This window comes from Asparagus officinalis, chromosome 9 (assembly GCF_001876935.1).
Source record: "Asparagus officinalis chromosome 9, Aspof.V1, whole genome shotgun sequence".
In the NCBI taxonomy this organism is placed as follows: Eukaryota; Viridiplantae; Streptophyta; class Magnoliopsida; order Asparagales; family Asparagaceae; genus Asparagus; species Asparagus officinalis.
The window spans coordinates 54266264-54279271 of record NC_033802.1 but is presented as its reverse complement, the minus strand read 5'-3'; the positions used below and the strand labels follow the sequence as shown (position 1 = coordinate 54279271).

Here is a 13008-nt window from a genome sequence, read left to right as displayed (position 1 = left end):
CGCTCGGGCCTTACGCTCTCGCACTCTCTGAGTCTGAGCATCGATCATAAGCGGCGTGGCCTCATCATGCGGGTCGAAGTCTACTAGCTCTTCCAAAAGATATATGAGTTCCTCTAAGCAGGTCAACCTGATCTCACATCGTCCAGCTAGCCGAATGCCACCTACACGCTCAATGTCTTTAAGACTATCTGCTATGAAAGGGAGCAAATCATAATCTCTTCCCCGTCCAGAACTAATGGCGGTGACCGTTTGTTGTATAACCTTCTCTACTTTTTGGAGGATGTCCTGCAAGGATTCGGAGACCAGGAAGACAGATTCTTGGTCAGACATAATTGCAGCAATGGGATCCCCTTCCCCTTCATCGTCGGATATGAGGATGATTTCGGGACTCAACCGAGGAAGTGGACCGATAGCCTGCCTGGTGGAAACCGAAGATAAAACATCCCCACGACGTCCGTTCACCGCATGAGATGAAAATGCTCCGGAAGGATGCTCAACTGAAAACAAGCAATGAAACGTTTGTTAATTCCAGTTATAAAAGGAAATTGAACTCATCTTACGAAAGGGTAAGATAGAGTCGTTGCCTTATAAAGGGTGAGACGATTTGGCCACGTTGTGCGTTCATAAGATAGGGTATATCGACAATATATCCCTGCCATATAAGGCACAATGCAGCCTAATGGAGCTGATGCGTCAGTGACTCTCGTATTTATAGGATTTTTGGCAAACCCTCAGCCATCAACGGGTTTGATAAGCCTTTACCGACTACCGTTTGAGTCGGGCTAGCATGCGGATTGTTCAAGTCCGTTCCGCATGTGACGTTAAGCTAAAAGAGTTAACCCTTTTAGTGCTACGATATTGAATACGTAGACTTCGTCTTTCTCACGGGAATAGACTACCCGGCGACGCGTGTTAGGCGTTGACTTTAGGGTTTTTGGCTAACCCCCAGCCTTCAACGGGTTTGATTAGCCTTTACCGACTACCGTTTGAGTCGGGCTAGCATGCGGATTGTCTAAATCCGTTCCGCATGTAACGTTGTGCTAAGAGAGTGAATTCTCTGAGACTTTGTGCTATGATGTTGAATACATAGGCTTCGCCATTGTTACGGGAATAGGCTACCCGGCAACGTGTATTAGACGTTGACTTATCCCTACTTAGGCTTCGGGATAAAATACCCCAGAATCGAACTCTGGTGTCTTTTTCTACGGAAAAAGACTAAACCGGCGACGCGTGTTAGGCGTCGGCATATCCTTTCTTAGGATTCAGGATGAAATTCCCCATGCGTGTAAGGCATGGATTTTGGTGTTATTAATAACAACCTGCCACAATGTTGAATATGTGAACGAGTGTTCTTTTTAAACGGTTAAGAACTAACCGGCAGCGCGTGTCAGGCGCAACTTCCTAGACTGGAATTCTAGTGTCTTCTTCAATCGGTGAAAGACTAAACCGGCGACGCGTGTTAGGCGTTGACTTATCCCTACTTAGTATTCGAGATAAAATTCCCTGTACCTGTGAGGCACAGATTTTGGGAGTTGAAAAAGGTGGTGTCTTCTCTTGGGGCAAAGACGAACCCGAAATGAGAGAGGAAAAATTTTATATTCTATCTCCTGACACTAAAGAAGAAGAATTTTATATTCTATCTTCAGCTGGAAAGGAGACTCGAGGTGGGATCTCCACCCCCAGAATCCGGAAAGATGAAACTAGGAGTGGGACCTCCACTCCGAGAATCGAAAAATTCGGATAATCCTAACTGTCAGAAGGTTTGATTACCGAACTAAAGTTGAATTTCTCGTTTATCAAGAGTGAATTGTTGTCTTGGTCTTTACTGTAGGAAGGTTTGACCAAGCAGGAGTTTGAGATGACCCTAACTGTAGGAAGGTTTGATCACTCGATTTGAAAGTGGACCTCTCGTTCATTGGAGGAATCGAGAGGGGATTTTGGTTTTGGTCCTAACTGTAGGAAGGTTTGACCGAATGGGAGGTTTAAGACGATCCTAACTGTAGGAAGGTTTGATCGCTCTATTTATGGGCCTCTCGTTCATTGAAGGAATCGAGAGGGGATTTTGGTTGTGGCCCTAACTTTTATAGGTTTGACCTGAAAGCAAAGGGAGTGGAATACAAGTAGCAGTAGAAATACTGGTTTGTACTGGCCACTCGATGAAGGGTTTTGACGTTAAGTGTAGGCATGTAAAATTGCTTATAAGTCCCTTGACATAGCTCAGCGCGGTGATTCGACAAACCATCGAGTGACGAGGCGACGAGGTCAACGAATCGCACGTGAGCAACGGAAGGTGATTCGACAAACCATCGAGTGACGAGGCGACGAGGTCAACGAATCGCACGTGAGCAACGGAATGCACCCATTCGCGTGCGGAATCAAGCCAAAGGTTCGAAGAGTCAACGAGTCATCCAACCAAGGGTAGACTTGGCCGAATCACGATCAAATCAAGATCAGTTTCGGACTCAAACTCAGAGGTGGATTTACTGCCAAATCAGGAATCGGATCTACTGCCAAATCAGATCAACAAATCAGAGTCCGAATCAACCACGAGACCGGACAAAACGACGAAACCCAATGCCTAAGGGGGGCGCTGAGGTCACACCCGTGTTCCAAATTCAACATGCAACGGTGAGACCCGCATCTCAAGTTCAAAATGCAGGGTCCACCTAGGGTGTCGGCCACACGTGCACACGGGCACAGTGACGCTTGGCTATAAATAGGAGAGGGGGTTGTTCATTTTGAAGGGTTGGAAATTTTGGAGAGAGGCGAAGCCCTGCTGGATTGGAGACTCGGAACTTAAAAAAGATTGAAACTTTGGGACTTCGGGGACTCACTCCTTCAGATCTGGTGCTCGGCGATCATCAACGTCAAATAAGGCAGGTGTTCGAGAGGATCAGATCTCAGATCTACGCAGGCATACTCCGGATCAAAGCTTGGCCTTTGATCCCGAGATTTGGACGATTATTTCCTTGGTGAACTAATCCTCCCCGGCTATTATTTCCTTGGTGAAATAATACCCGTCGTACTGCGTAGATCCGACCGGATCTAGATCTCGCGGTGGTCCACGGATAAACCCAGGCTCAGGCAAAGAACCCACAAAGCGAGCGACCGCAAAACAGGAGCTCGCGATTTGTTCGATAAAAGGAGAAAGTTGTAATCTTTTTCTTTATTTTTGATTTCGTTGTAACCGGATCTTATAAAAAGACCGGATCTTTGTAACTCAAAAAGTTGTTATTTAAAGATAGCAATGGAATCAATAATGAAGAAAGACACGATTTTTCCCGCGAACATTAAGTAATCAGGACTTAACACGTCAAGCTTTGGAAATTGCCATGAATTGGAGGACAGAAAATTTAGTGGACCCACCGTCAATTGACTTGATCAGTGGGGGATTTTTGTGAGGAAAGATTAATCTGTCAAAAGGATCGAATCTCGTCTCAACAAGATAACTTATGAGAATTAGTGAATTTGATAACAATAATGGAAAACATTCCAACATTTAGAGTTTTAATGTGGATGTTTTACTTATCACTTTTAACAATAATGGAAAACATTCCAACCTTTAGAGTTTAAATGTGGATGTTTTGCTTATCACTTTTATAGTGATTGGGTTATCCCTAAGAATATCACTCGTGGTATTCTTTCGGGAACTTCCTGATACTTGAATAATCCACCCCCAGCTTCCCTTGTGGAACTGGGTCCGATATTGTACTCAGTTACATGACCGGGTTATCCTTAAGAATATTACATATAAAAATTCTCCAGGAACTTTTCGTGAAAGAAATGAAACAGTTTAGACTCATATACATGTTGGAGTATCAGGGAGCAGTTTAACCTCTTATACCGGTCGGAGGATTGAGAAGCAGTTTATACTCTTATACTTGTCGGAGTATAGAAAGGAGCAGTTTATACTCTTATACTTGTCAGAGTATAGAAAGGAGCAGTTTATACTCTTATACTTGTCGGAGTGTCGCCATTTTCATTTGTCTTATCCCAGCGTTATGACGTCGGCTTCAACCAAGGTTTGGATGCTATTCTTGAGAGCGAAGCAATCCTTGATGGGATGAAGGACCCTCCTGTGGTACGCACAGTACTTCAGATCCGCAGTATTGTCAGCTTCCTCTTGATTTGTGATAGGTGGTAGCTTGATCTTGTTGTTTTCAAGGAGGGATTCGAAGATGGCTGAAACGTCTTCGTCCTTGAAGGAATACTCTTTTTGGAGTCTCGGGTCCGAAGTCTTTTGCTGCCTTCGGGATTGCTGTTGTGACGTTCGATTAGCACCAACAGCAGCTGCAGGTGCCTTGCCCTTACCACGAGAGGCGAAGTTCGAGTTCAGAGGATTAGCCGTCGGTAGATTCCTCTCGACCTTCTTCCTTCGGAGGAAGCGTTCGGCTTGTTCACCGTGCACCTTCAGATCCTTCCATGTTTCGGACGGTGCCATCCCCATTGCTTCCAACACGTCCAATGCGAGGTTGTTGTGGCAAGTCTGGAGAATGAACTCTTCAGTGATCGGGTCCCGACAGTTCATCGCCTTGTTCCAGAACCTTTTTACGAAGGTGTCAACCAATTCCCCGTCCTTTTGTTTCTCGTCGAGCAACGACCCGATGGATATCTCTGTGTCATCGTCGAAGAAATTAGCGAGGAATTTAATCTCCATGTCGTCCCAGCTACTCACGCTTTCTGGCTTGAGGCGGCGATACCAATCGAAGGCGGCTCCACGAAGAGTGCCAACGAAGGACCGTACCATCAGAGGTTCGTTACCAGAGATGACCCCTAGGTGCGATTTGAAGTAAATCAAATGCTGAGTGGGTGAACCCTTCCCATCAAACGGTGTGAAGTTAATTAGGCTGAACTTCGCCGGGTAGGGGATTGATTCTCATTCTCTTGGGTATGGACAAGGAATGCCCGTCTTCTTCATCTCTTGAGCGGAAATCAACGTATTGATTTTGCTCTCGAGGTTTTTAATCTTCAAGTTTTCACCTGAGTCTTCGTTGGCATTCTCGTTACCACCCCCTGTATTGACGGGAGGATTATTGGCGTTATGGGTTTCATTCGCCCCTGTCTCCTCATCTTCCAGATTAACCTGGTTACGATGACTTGGTTCGCCTTGCTGGTTCGTCAATGCTTGGATTTGTTGGTCATGCATTTCTCTCATACTCTGCATGGCCATCTGCATTTCGAACTTGAAGCTCTCTCGTTGTTTAGCCATGGCTTCTTCGAGCATCTTGGGTACTTGTTTCGCACTTATCATAAGTGACTCGCGGGGTTGTCCCTCGCTGGATACTGTATTGTCTGATGCGACAGCAGAGCAGGCATCCGATTCCTCATCTTCTGAAGGTAATCTTGTCCGAATCCTACCATAAGTTCCTCGTACGATGGCTCCAGACTACAGACAGGTTACACGCTGGGATGCTTCCGGAATCGACTCGGGATTATTCCGTGTCGATTTGGTACTGAGCCTTTCGAAGACCGAAATTCTCTCGGGGACTGTATTGGTGCAGTTACACTCCGACAATACCGCCCGAATGAGTTTGGAACAGGGGCATTGAGTTTCCAGTCCTCGGGGACTCCTCTTCCTGGTTCTCCAAATGCTCCCATCACGATAGTACAACTCGTCGGTTTGAAGGTCGGAGTAACCTATCGTGTGTCGGCACGATTTCTCAGGTATAACGTTATCGTCATCAGATGACAACGTCTCCCTCTGAGGGCGAACTGCCTTCTTTAGGCTCTCAAGAGTCACGCGTCTCGAGACATGCCTTTTTGGGTGTGAATTCTCAGCGTGCTCTTGGACTTCGATGCGCGAATTAGTGTGAGCAGCTGGCTTGAACTCCTTGTCATGTTGGAGGTGACGGCGACCCCCAGCGTGTTGAGTCGTTCGGGGCTTCTTCATCGGGCCCAAACGTTCTTGAACTGGGGCTTTGCCTTTCTCATCGGGAATTGGACCGAGGGGCTCCAGAACCGATCTCCTTCTTCGGGATGATTCCGCGAGATCTCCTGGAGAAGCTATGGGAATTACCGGCGACCTCGGTCGGTTCGCCGGAGGTTGAACTTGCTTCGAAGGCTGCAACGATTTTGCCTTAGTCTGAATCGCCGCTTCAGACTTTGGCCTCCAAACTTTACGAGTTGGTGGCGGCTTCTTGGCCATTTCTTTCTGCAACTTCCGACGGGCTTCTTCGGCTTGAGCCCGTGCCTGCGCTGATAGTGCGCGGCGTTTGCGGATGCGTTCTTCCAGCGTCAAACGATTCCGTTTGACACGGATCCATTCCATCATTGGCGACTTGGAAGGGGCGCCGTTCATTTGTTGCTGAGGCTGTTTGCCTCTCTTGTTCTTCAGATCCGCGTTGTAGCGGATTCCGTCGGTGGACTCCATCGCTTTGGCGAATTCTTTGGCTAAGCGTTGGCGTTGCCTTTGGCGGGCTCTCTTTGAGAGGGTCACCGCTCCTTTGGTGACGGAGGAATTAGCAGGAACCAGCTTGATCTGGTTGGAGGTTGGTGGAGCCTCACCCGACGCAACTTTGGCGTCAATCGGGGTGAGATCGTCGTTAGTAGCTTCAACTTCTTCGTACCAACGTACCTTTCTCCTGAAGGAAAACTTTTTGGACTTGCAAGGGGAGGTCGATCCGGACGAGGATGACAGATACTCCTCGAACTTCTGTTGGTCGAATTCGTACTCGACCTCCTCTTCGACCGGGATTGAGATCCGCGGCTACGACGCATCGATCTCGGCAGCGAGATCGGTGGCTCCCACTGTGGTCGCCAGATTGTTCGCGGGAAAAATTGCTTTCTTCATTGAATTCAACGATTACAAAAATCCGGTCTTTTTATAAGATCCGGTTACAACGAGATCAAAAAAGAAATAAAAAAGCCCTCAAGTCCTATTTATAGGCACTCAGAACTGTGCCCGGGCACAGGTGGTCGGGGCATCGAGCCACCAAAAGGTGGCCGAGGCACCTAGCCACCAAAAGGTGGCCGAGGCACCTTGCCACCAAAGGGTGGCCGAGGCACCTAGCCACCAAAAGGTGGCCGAGGCCCCTAGCCACCAAAAGGTGGCCTAGGCACTGTGCCACCAAAAGGTGGCCGAGGCATCGAACCACCAAAAGGTGGCCGAGGCACCGACCACCTAGAGGTGGCTCGGTTTTGGCCGAGTCCTCCAAATGTTGGTTTTTTTGTTTTCCGGTTTATCCGAACTCTGATTTGTTGATCTAAACTCTGATTTGGCAGTCCGGATCCTGATTTGGCAGTAAATCCGCTTCGGTGTTCGAGTTTGAGTTCGGATCCTGATTTGGCAGTCCGGATCCTGATTTGGCAGTCCGGATCCTGATTTGGCAGTAAATCCGCCTTGGAGTTCGAGTTCGAATCCGTTCCACGGTTGGATGACTCGTTGACTCACCGAACCGTTAGCTTGATTCCGCACACGAGTGGGTGTATTCCGTTGTTTGAGTGCGATTCGTTAACCTCGTCGCTTTGTTAATCCGCTTCGTCGCGTGTCACTTGGCTTCGGCGTTGTGGACTGACGCTCGTGTTTAGATACGTCACCCGATGGTTCGTTGGTTTGTCGAATCACCGTGCCGAGCTGTGTTCTGGGACCTATAGGCAGTTTTATACGCCTACAGTATATATAAAATAAAATTATAATTAAAAAGAGAGAGAGAGAGAAGTTACCAGCTTGAGCTGTCATGTTTACAACCCTTGGAAAATCGTTAGCCTCTTTTTATTGGAAGCAAGGGACGGTTCAAATAAGGTGTTCATTTGTTGTTAACCCATGAAAACACCACCCCATGAAATCCTATCAGCTCAGAAACCATCTGTCCTTCTCTTTCAACTTATCTCCTATTTCCAAATCGTAAACCAAGCAAGTGGGAGAACGGAGGAATAGGAGAGGAAAAGAAGAAAAAAATTGATTAGTAACCTAAGTCCAAAATCAATTAAGGTATAACACAATCCTCATGATTATCTGAAACTTCTTGATTTAGAAGAGTAAAATTGTTATAGAGATCTAATAAGATTGATGTTTTGATATTTTGCTAAAGGATTGTGTAATTACTTTTGTAAACAAAGGAAATAATAATAATAAGAAAGAAAAATACTAACCCTAGTTTTGGCAAGGGTCTGACCACCGGCCCCTCCTAGTCGCCGGCGATCCCCTATCACGGTTATGGTATTTTGGCGAGATAGTGAGAGGAAGAGAGAGAGAGAGAGAGAGAGAGAGAGAGAGAGAGAGAGAGAAGCCTCTGAGGTTGAACCGAAAAAAGAGAGAGAGAGACTTACCTGACCGTCGGTACCGAGGGAACCTCACCTTAGGATGGCCGCTTCGATGGTGGCGCAGGAGGCGGTCGCGCCGACGGGTTGTGGAAGAGGGAGAAAGAGAGAGAGACAGAGGGAGAAACTGGGGAAAAAAATAACAGGGAAGAAGAAATAGAGGAGAGAGAATGAGAATTAAAATTAATAAAATAGCATAATTTTCCTTGGGACCCTAGAAAGATTTTAGGTTGTATATAAGTCCAAAGATAAAAAGGACTGGAAAATTCTTTATTAGGCCCCTGTTATTTACTCTATATGCAAATAAGTCCAATTTGAGGAATAAACAATAACTTTAGACTTGATAAATTCCCTACAACCCCCTGCATTATCATAAATTACTAGGAAGTCCAAAAGCTAGTATATGAGAGTTATAAAATTTTGATAAATTGCTAAGGTCAGCAATAAACTCATATGTAATGCAGAATTTAATTATTATTGATTATATCTAAATTTATTAGGTTCTAGATTTTGAATTGATTTACTTATAATATATATTTGTCCTGAAGTAGTAATTAGTCATATATCTTATATTATAGGATATGGTTGATATTCAGGAGGATAATATTTTGGGGAAGTCGTGTTCGCTTAAGGTGAGTTCATTTCTCACTAGTATTTTATAATATGAAATTGCATGAGTATTATATTTGATTTATCTTGTGATCGAAAAATAAATAATATGTCATTTTCATGTATATAAAGATTTGACCTATATCTGTTGTGGTTTATCCTATAATACGATGTTAGCCTCGTATAATATATGAAAAACAAATTTGATTTTTATGTAAAATATGAAAAATGAATTTGGCTCTCATGTAAATTTCAAATAATTGTGAGCATTATTTTATCTGAGATTTTTGATGAAGTATTTGGAACGTATTTCAACAGTTTAACGGATTCAAAGATTTTTCGTGACTTAGTATCTGATAAAAAAATATATCCGTAAACTGCTTTAATTGAAATAAGGAGCTTTACCTTGTCAACTTCTTTTGAAAATATCTGTAAATTCTGATATGCAAAATATTACTTATTTGACATGTGATCTCGATGTTTTCAAACCCTCAAACAGTCCACTATGGATTGTTTCTGCCTGCCATATGGTGAATGTGCCTTTATTTGGCCCCTCTATATTGGCCCTTCTGTATTGGCCCTCCTAATATTTGTTCTGGCCCCTCTGTATTGGCCAGTAACCTATGGCAGTGTTAGGTGCATTCGGTTCCCGAGAATTATCTGTTATGTGATGCAGTTACGCATTCCCTTACTACTGGGCTATATTTCATAGCCTTAGTGTGACCTATGGGGTGACTTTTACATTCATGAACAACTCATCGAGAATTTAGATTCTGATAATGGACTGTGAAATTTAGAAACCAATAATTCTCTGGTTTTGTACAAATTAGTAGTTCTTTTCCTTCTTAATATTTACCTTGATTCAAAAAGGGTTTGATTTCAAGAAACTTCACAGTATATTCAGTTGCACATAAGAAAGAAAATATAATTGTTGCATACTTTCTTGAAAACGACAATATTATGATATTTGGATCGTATTTTACTATCTTTGAATTTCTCATGCAAAACTTATGATTCGTTATTTCTGAGAATCATTCTTATTACTATTTTGCTAGTTATCTAGGAACTCTAGTGGGAAATGTTTTCACTGACTCACCCCGTTGTTTTTTATTTTTTTTTTCAGATCCGGCGTAGCTTCGTACTAGCTGAACTTTTGGTTAGGGCTTTTGGCTGGAAGGCGTTATATGGAGAGCCTCTTCTTTTTGATGTCATTTTCTGCACAATTTGTTTTGTTTTGTAAAAATGCTTATAACGGTGAGCTTGTGGGCTGTAAGTATCAATTATATATATAGTTGCTCCGACTTCTATCATCAGCAGGTTTATGAATAATTCAAAATAAACTATGTGATATGAAGTGTCAGGTTTGACCCGTGCATAAGACTTGTCTTAGGCACTGGTCGCTGCTGTCGGGCACCCCGTATTTTATGAAATTCCGCTGTAGTTTCGGGGCATGACAATATCGATGCTGAGGTGGTACACTAAAACCCTCATGTAACGCCCTTATAATTCCTTTCATCCTATCTGAGATAAAAGTAATTATTCTTGGCGCACAGACACTTGGAATCCACTTGTATATAAGTTCAAAAAACCACTTCCAACTAGACGTATCCTCCACCTCCACGACTGCAAATGCTAGAGGAAATAACCCATCATTTGCATCTACACTGGTTGCCACAAGAAGCACACCTTTGTACTTTCCATATAAATGTGTACCATCAATGCTCAATAGTGGACGATAAAAAGTGAAGCCCTTAATAGCAGGACCAAATGCCCAAAACACTCGAGTGAACCTCTCCATACCCGGTGCAATCTCTTCGGATAATATTTCGTATTCAGCATCCGGATTATTTCGCTTGATAACTTCAAGATATTGTGGAAGTAATTCATACGATTTTTCCTAATCTCCAAAAATTTTAGACATCGCTTTCCTCCTTGCATCATATGCCTTATGTTTAGATATCTTAATCCCCCGCATGTCATATACTCTTTGAAATATCTGATCTGCATTCAGATCAAGTTCAGCTCTAACTTCAGGCATAATTAGCTTACATATATAAGAAGAAGATGCAGAATAATCATCGACATCCACCGACGGGTTGCAACATGTATGCAGTCCGCAATATCTAGATATTACAAATTGTCCATTTGATGATTTTCTCACGACGACATTTAGCAACCAAGGATATTTTCTATTTCTCTCATCTTGCTCATTTGCATTCTCTACTTCAATATTCTCGTTAAAGTAACATTTCACATTGTAGTTTGTTGCATTAGTTTTTACCGGCTTGAATTTGACCCGATTCTTGATGGACCATTCTCGGATTGCAAAGATCAGTGTCTCCTTGCTCTCGAATAGATCCCCTTTTTTAAAAGTAAAGTCCTCAAGCCGTTGAAAATTTGAACCAACATCAATAAATCCAACTTGAGAAGTATTTATCCAATCCTCATTATGAAACTCGTCGGGCAACGGATCTTCAGCTTTCATATAATCATGTTAACATTAAATTGCTCCATCCAACGGGTGTCATCATCGATTCCAGCTGCTACATGCATGCTATCAATTTGCACGTCATCTTCTTCAATATGATCTGAATCATCATTTGCTTCATCTTCTACAATTGCTCTGACTGGTGGGTAACCCGTAACATGACCCGAAGCGTCGTTAAATATATTAGTTGACGTCACACCGATAGAATTCCCACTTAAATGTTGTGGTTGAAACCACAGCTCTTAACTTGGAGATGTCATAAAACCACTCGACTCATTGTCTAAGTCAAGTATCCGAGAAAACTCTCCTTGAGGTCGTGAAACTTGGGCAAATTCCTGAATCATATACTTCTCAATAAATAACTCAATTGACACTTGCTTCTCGACTAATTATTTCATGTCATTCAATTCCTCATCGTCGATGATCTCCACGACAATAGTTCTACTATCATTTATCGGACAGTTGAAGAACACCCTAATTGTATATTCTTCTTTCTTAATTTTAGTAACTCTGTGTATTTCCTTAGTCATTCCATCAAAATTACACGACTTATATAGCATGAATATTTTCCTAGAACCTCCATCATACATAGGCAAATTATTCACTCCGACGCCGAGGCTCCCATTGAAGAAACAAATAATGGGTATGGAGTTCGCCATCGAAACTGAAAATCAACAGTCCATCATACGCAAAAAATCTATTATAACTGAAAATATTATTCATCAAATTTAATACCCTAATCAATCCCAAATAATGCCTAAACCCTAATCATTATTCATCATATGTAAATAATTGCTAAACCCTAACTCCCAAATCACATTATTCATCCTATTGCACAAAATAAAAACTAATCCTACACAATTCTAGCAAAATTAACAGCCAAAACATTTTTCATATCCCTCGTCAAAAATTAACAGCAAAATTAAAAAAAATCACACCTTGATCGGAGTTTAGAGGATGTGGGGTCGGCAGGCTCGAGCGGGCTAGAGGCGGCAAGCGGGTAAGGCGAGGTAGGTTCGGGTTTTTTTTTTTTTTTGGGGGGGGGGGGATCGGTCACGCAGAAGTGAATAAGCTTTAGGGGGTTGTCACGGGAGTTAAGCGAACTGCACGGGACTACTAGTCCCGTGCAGTTCGCTAAAAAGGGTAGTAGTCCCGTGCAGTTCGCTAAAAAGGGCTGGCTTTGCCTATTTTTTTCCTCGTGCGATCGATTTTACCCAATAAATTTGAGAAGTGGTCGGTTTCAAAAATTTGTCTCCAAGCTAGATTGAGTTTGTGGTTCCCTGGTGGCTAACCCGGTAGCCCTGCTCCCACATCAGCTACCGCAAACCCAATCATTCAAGTAAGAAATGCACGCTCCAAGATAAATCCTTGTTATCCTTCAATTATCAAAGCTTTAGTTATTAATTTACCCAGAAATGATGCTCTCTCTCTCTCTTTTCCACAGCACAAACCCTAGCCCTGCACCAAACCAGAATCTCCTCCCTTCTTTTCTTCCAAGACCCAGAAACCCCACCTCTCTTAGAAACCCTAGAAGAAAAAGAAGCAACTCCTCTCTCTACCATGTATCCCTCCCTGACCCCACCGACGATGATGAGGGTGAGAATGTGGATGAGGTTTTATCCCCTTCCTCCGTCGCTGCATTGGCTGCTGCC

General features: G+C 43.4%; 1 pseudogene; it reads left to right on the top strand.

Moving 5' to 3' along the window:
• Positions 12649 to 13008, top strand: part of LOC109823459 — an 11288-nt pseudogene continuing 10928 nt past the window's right edge.